Source organism: Nelumbo nucifera, chromosome 7 (assembly GCF_055504915.1).
Source record: "Nelumbo nucifera cultivar China Antique chromosome 7, China Antique-T2T, whole genome shotgun sequence".
NCBI lineage: Eukaryota > Viridiplantae > Streptophyta > Magnoliopsida > Proteales > Nelumbonaceae > Nelumbo > Nelumbo nucifera.
The window spans coordinates 2,580,537-2,587,220 of record NC_142655.1 but is presented as its reverse complement, the minus strand read 5'-3'; the positions used below and the strand labels follow the sequence as shown (position 1 = coordinate 2,587,220).

At 35.7% G+C, this 6,684-nt stretch overlaps 1 long non-coding RNA gene across 1 annotated transcript; it reads left to right on the top strand.

Moving 5' to 3' along the window:
• Window positions 1-4,844: 4,844 nt before the first annotated feature.
• On the top strand, window positions 4,845-6,508 carry LOC104597777 (uncharacterized). The gene is made up of 2 exons (XR_016078464.1): window positions 4,845-5,493; window positions 5,666-6,508. It is a non-coding gene; the product is annotated as an uncharacterized LOC104597777 (long non-coding RNA).
• Window positions 6,509-6,684: the final 176 nt, after the last annotated feature.

Here is a 6,684-nt window from a genome sequence, read left to right as displayed (position 1 = left end):
GTTGATGATGGTCTCATTCTTTAATATAAAATGCACTGTTTAATTAAAACCTCCTTGATGTTCTAAGAAATAATAAAACCTCCCTTATCACCTTATGAACGGTGCGATGGGACGAACACAGTTAATAGTTTGTCAAAATTTATTTGCATGTGCCATCATGTGCGACTAAAATTCTCCAAAAATCCGATTTTGCCCCTAATCACTTCATTTGCCTTTATGTTTATAACTTCGTTGGACAAAGAAGTCAAGCCCAGAGGGAATCCCGAGTGAAAGAAGTCACCGACGTATTGAGGGCTAGCGAGCCAATGAGAGACCTGGGATCAACCGACGGTGGCTAAATTGGTAATTTCTCTTTCTGGTTGTAGAGGAAACTTGGGAGTTGGGATCAAACCCCTGGAGTTAGAGGGGAGGGAAGACGAAGTTTGAATTCTATTACAAGACAAAGCAAACTTCGCGCGCCATGGAAAGCTCCATTTGCTTCAATCCTTATGTGATATACATTATGAGATGGAGGGCAAGTAATGGTACTTCAAAAAAAAGAAAAAAATCTGTGTATGAGTACAGTAATGATGGAGTTATATGCCCGACCAACAAACGTGAACAAATGAATTTTGTGAACCGCCTTGGTTGGGAAGTCGTATTTTAAGCAAATTGTTGAACTAAGTGATTTATTGCTTTGTTATATTCAACGGTGTAATAAATTAATAATGAATCCAACTTTAGCTACATGTCATAGACCTAGTCTCTTTTAGCATCTCATGCGGCACTTGATCTTTAATCCATTGTTCCACAAGTTAGTCTTTTCTGTTTAGAGTATTCTTCTGACTCTTAGGATTAAGTAGTTCATCAATTCACTTCTCACACTAAGGCACATACTTAGGCAATAACACTTTAATGCTTAATAAATGCAAATGAGGGAGGGAGTTTCCTTTTATAGGCATTTCTACCTCCTTACATGATTTCTCTAAAGCATAAATGTTCTACACTTATCTTAGTTCCCTTAGGTACATGTATGTACAAGAAAGCTCTAGAATAGTGTACAAGTACCTAGTGTTCAAGAATCCTCACGAGTTTTCTAAAATGCTTTTGGAATATCTTTGAACCCTCTTAAAGTGTTTTGGAGCTTCAGGAAACTTCTTGGACATTCTTGAAACCTCTTCCGTCAGCCTTTTTCACTGTAGGGTCAGGTTACATAGCTTCAACATTGGCACCTAATGACATACAACTATTAAGGTGCTCATAACTTGCTTAAAAATTTGTTCACTAAAAGACAAAGCAATAAGTTTATCATTTTAACTATTTCTACTATTATCAAATGGCCCCCGTAACTGCATTTGTTTCTAATGTAAATACATTTTTGCACTCATGGAATTAATGGTAATGATTCAATGAGAGTAGGGGTGTCAATGGACCGGTTTTGGGTTGGACTCCGTCCAAATCAAAATCCATTTGGATGGACCAATATGACATTAAATTTGGATGGACTGGACGGACCAATATGACATATTGGATTGGACCTGGTCCGTCCACAATGAATTTATATTGGATTGAGTCAATATGTGGGCCATTGATATAAAATAAGAACATAGGTGTCAATGTACTAGGTTTGAGTTGAAACCAATATAAACTAACATGAATTTGAACAGATTGGACAGTCTTTGGACCGGTCCAAAATGGTCTAAAATATTCATTGGACTGGATTGGACCAGGTCCATTTGTAATGGATTCACATTGGACTGGACTGGATTGGACCAAATCCAACCCAATTGACACCCCTAGATGAGAGTGTAAAATGTGGACTGTCCATTGTGTCCATTTACACTATTTGTTTGGTTCCATCCACATAACTAGAGGTTGCAAATATTTACTGTTTGATTAACACACTTCCTACGACTGCAATGTTGGATTCACCCAGGACGTAGATTGCTTGGCTCAACTGAGCTTCTCTCCATAACTGCTTTTGTCCATAGACGAGGTCGCTACAAGGTTGTGATTCTACCCAATGATCTTGATCAGATTCCGGCATCATTAATGATTCAAGCCCGATAGATCATCAAGCAAGGGCAATGAAACCCTGGATTACTGATTGACCAAGAATAAATCAAAACCCCAATAATTTGAAATCCTAAGACCTCTAGAGAAAATTAAATTTAGATTCTCTCTCTCACTTCTCGCTCTCTTTCTAATCTATACTATTAATAAAAGAGCGAATAGTTCCATTTTCTGGACTTTTCATTAGATACTTTTATCCCTTATCTAAGCAACATACAACAGATATTAAAAAGGGCATATATGTCTTTTACTCTCACTCCAAAAACTGCCCACTTATAATTGTTAAAAAACTGTCCATGAATTGTATATAGTTTTGTCTTGGAGATACTATCATGTGCAAATGCACGTACATGTTTACTAATTCCTTAAAATGGTTGAAAGAAAAAAAAAAAACCGCATTGGGAGAGAGGGGAGAAGAAAATCACAAAAGCAAGTCAGGGCCAAGATAGTGAATGCTTGTCTCTCATTCCACTTCCACTTCGGTGACTCCAACAACGGAGGAAGGTAGACACAATGGTTGTTGTATCACCTCTGGTGAGAAGCAGAAAAACAAGAGGAAAGAGTTTTACATCAAAAAAATTGGTGTTAACATTACATGACTGTTGAAATAAAAAAGAAAATATATTAAGAAGAGTTTTACATCTATTTATGATGTATAAATACACCACTACAAAACATAAGGAAGACAAAGCGGGAAAAAATCTATGATGCAGAAAAAGATATGAAAAAAGTTTTGATCAATCAAAACCCACTCATGAATTTTAATAAATAATACTATGTTCACTATCACATTTACGATTCTGATTTATTGGTCAGTTATTTTTCGGATATCATATCTTTTCCATATGAATCAACAAAGCGGAATGCAATTTACACTGACCCGGTGTTTACATTGCAAACAAACGTGACCTATGTCTCGTACAAGAAAAAGTTGTTGAATGTAACATGTATGTTAAACAGTTGAAGCATAGATATTGACATTCAACATAGCATTGACACGCCAAATATGTATGCCTTGTGGGTTGGAATTCAACTATTGTTTAGTTTTGGCTCGTCTGTCGCCATTCAATATTTGTGTTTTATTGGAATAAAGCAACTACTTTTTACTAGTTTAGTTTCAATAACATCCTCCATATCATGTCAGAGTATTTTAACAACTGATCAAGTGGTCGATCCGTTTCTTCCCTTGGATTGTGGTTTCATGGTTCAAAATTTTGGGTCAAACGGGCTATCTCTCTCTCTCCGTAGTTTGCATGTAGCATATGAATGTTATATTTAGTTTTAATTTGCATTTCTATTTTAGTTTTAATTTTTTGTTTATAAGTTAAAAATTAAATATTGAGATCCGAGGCCAAAGGGGCTTTTAATTTTTTTTTGGGCAAAAAATAATGCAGAGGCCCAATGCAGATTTCTGATTTCCACTATAGAGTTATAAACATTCAAAATGTCAAAAACCCCTACTCTATACATCAATGCCCGCCCATGAATTGGCATCAATTCTGAGCTGGCACCCACCCCAACTGTACTTTGGACCTAAAAATTTTGACCCTGGGTTGAACCGTCATTCTCCCAAAATAATGGGCCAAGTTTGATGCATTAAACCACATAGATTGCAAAAATTTACACGTTATAAAGAAAGATAACCCCAATATGATCATGGAATGCAAAGTTATGGCCTTTGTTTAAGGATACTAGTACATATAATTTTATCTCACCTTATTTCATGTTATGTCTTATCGAGCCATTCAGTTTGCATTATTAACTTAAGGGAAAATTCCCATTTAGTAACCTGTACTTTGGATTTAGTGTCATTTTGGTTTTTGAACTTAAAAAATGCGATAATTCAGTAGTCGAACTTTTAAAATGTGTCAATCCAATACCTACCTTTAACTAACTCTTAACTAGTTGCTAAGTAGCATTTGAAAAAGACACAAATACCCTTCAGGTTTCATCTAATTTTCTTTATAAATCATCCAAACATTGATAAAAAATTAACAATTCCAAATCATTGCCTCTTATATTAAAAAAAGTTGGGGTCATCAGAATGCCTACTGAGATATGACCCCAACTTCTTTAGATAAAAAAAGTAATAATTTGAGATTGTTAATTTTTTGTTAACGTTTGCATGGTTTATAAAGAAAATTAGATGACACTCAAAAGGCATTTGTGTCTTTTTCAAATGCTACTTAACAATTAATTAACGATAGGTACTAAATTGACATGTTTTAAGGTTTTTCGTATTTTAAAATTTGGAAACCAAAATAAATGGTACTGATCGAAAATTTTCCCATTGGAAAATATTGGCCTGGATTCTCTAACATTAGGCATTTCGTTTTCGTAGTAATAAGCATCAAGCCGAGGTGACAACCCTTTAAACCTAAATCTCGAGCAATATTCCAATTCTAACATTAAATAGCGTTGTATGTGGGAAGCTGAACAAAAAAATCCATGTCATCCAAGCAGCCAGATGACACTTCTCAGCCAATTTTCAAAATTATATCCTTGTGTCAAATTTTGACAGAAATACATATAAATTTAATTTGCAAGTTGCAACCCGTGGCATGAAGAACAGCCGGAGTAATGAATGGGTCATGGTCGATCGGTCTGACCGGCTGGGGTTGACGGTGGATTGAAAACTTTGCCCCGACAGGCGACAGGCCTGTGCCTACGGACCGGACCTCTTTGGCGGGTTTTAATTCACTTCATAAAGCCCCAAAAATTCCGTTTCCCGCCTTCGAGGTTCCCTTCAAACTCCTAAACCCAATATTGATTCTATCTCCCTCCCTTGAGAGTTGAGTCCCGACATGTATCTATGACACACATATTATAAGGAAAATTTTCGATTAATATTCCTGTACTTTAGGTTTAGTGCGACTATAGTTAAATGTCAATCTATTACCTGACATTTGGAAAAGATATAAATATCTTTTAATTATCATCTAATTTTTTTTATTAATTATTTAAATATTGATAAAAAATTACTAATTCCAAATCCTTGCATTTTTATATTCAATAAAATTAGGGTCTGAAATTATCGCATTTTTAAGTTTAGGAACTAAACTGGCACTGTCTCCAGAAACATAATTATCGGGAGTTTTTCCTTTTTGTTTAAGCCCTCGTATCATTGTAATTCACTGGTCACTTAAAGCCTTCTCTGGCTTTCTGCAAGACTTTTTTATATTACCCAATCGCCGGCGTCGGTGCCATCGACGCCGGAAATAAAGACTATGCAAGTCAGGCCAAGTCGACTAGCGGAGCTTCATTAGTAAATCTTTAGAGAGCTGAAATTTGCGAAGGATGGGGAAGCGAGTGCTTCAAAATCCTCTTCTACAAAAAAGGGGAAGAAAGCTGCGAAAGAAGGTTTTAGTGAGCCGTTTATACGGGAAACCAGTTCCGCTAGAAGAAGCGCGGGAACGGTGGCCAGAGAGATACGACAATAAGGTTCGACTAAGAATTCTATTTTATCTGTCTGTATTTCCAGTTTCTTATTGCCATTTTCCTTAAAAACTTCCTTTTCTGGTAATATTTGTCTGTATCTCCTCTGAATTTCGCGGTTTCTTATCGTGACTTTTTCTTGATTCGAAGCTTTTATTGTTTTATTTTATTTTTTCAGAAAACAGAGAAGAAGAACGGTCGGTCTGGAAGCTCTAAAAAGTAGTTCTATATTGTGTTTTTTTACTCGATACTCGGTAATCAGCTATATTTGGTATTTTTTTCATCTCTTACTTGTTTCCAATATATGATTTGGTTATTCAGAGACGACAGTGATGAGGAGGTACTACTTGCCCGCTGCCATTACACACAAGCAGAGGTCGACGGCTGCATTTTCAATCTGAATGATTATGCTTGTGTTAAAGTGAGGTTTTGTTTCTTGTACCTTTTCGTTTGCGAAGATATAGACAATGCCGAGGCTTATTTAATATGTGAGGGATTCAAAACACAGGCAAATTTGATGAATACAACAGAAAAAATTCCGGTGTTTGGGCCTGAAATTCATGGCATTATATGTTTAGCGAGGAAAAATGATACGCACTAATCTTTCAATTTATTTAATACTGTGTTTTCAGGGGGAACCCGGGAAACCTAATTACATAGGGAAGATCGTTGAACTGTTTGAGACCACTGATGGAGAGCCATATTTTACGGCTCAGTGGTTTTTCAAAGCTGAAGACACGGTAAATTGAATAATATTCATTATGCTGTACTGTATCTGCTCTGTTGCGTCAGTGACAATCCCGTGATCTCTTGGATGATTTTAGGTCATTGGAGATGGCCAGTCTGCATAAAGGGGGGTGGTTTATGGGTTAGAGGTTTAAATTTTTCATCATTTTTGAACTTTACCAATCGTTTTTCAAATGTCTCATACTTTATAAAGCTGTTAAATAACTTATTTTTAATCATATTAAAATTGTATTTTTTTTTTTGTTATCAATCAATTTTTAAAAATTTATTTAAATTTTATAATGTATTCATGATTATATATTATAAATACATGTGTTAAAAGTTAAAACCACCTTTTCAATACTCCGTGTTTTTTCATGCTTTGAGCATTGCTCCGAGCCATACTGGTTATGTTACCCCACGCTTATATGGGAAATGTAAAACCAGAACCGTGAAAACAACCGATAGAGC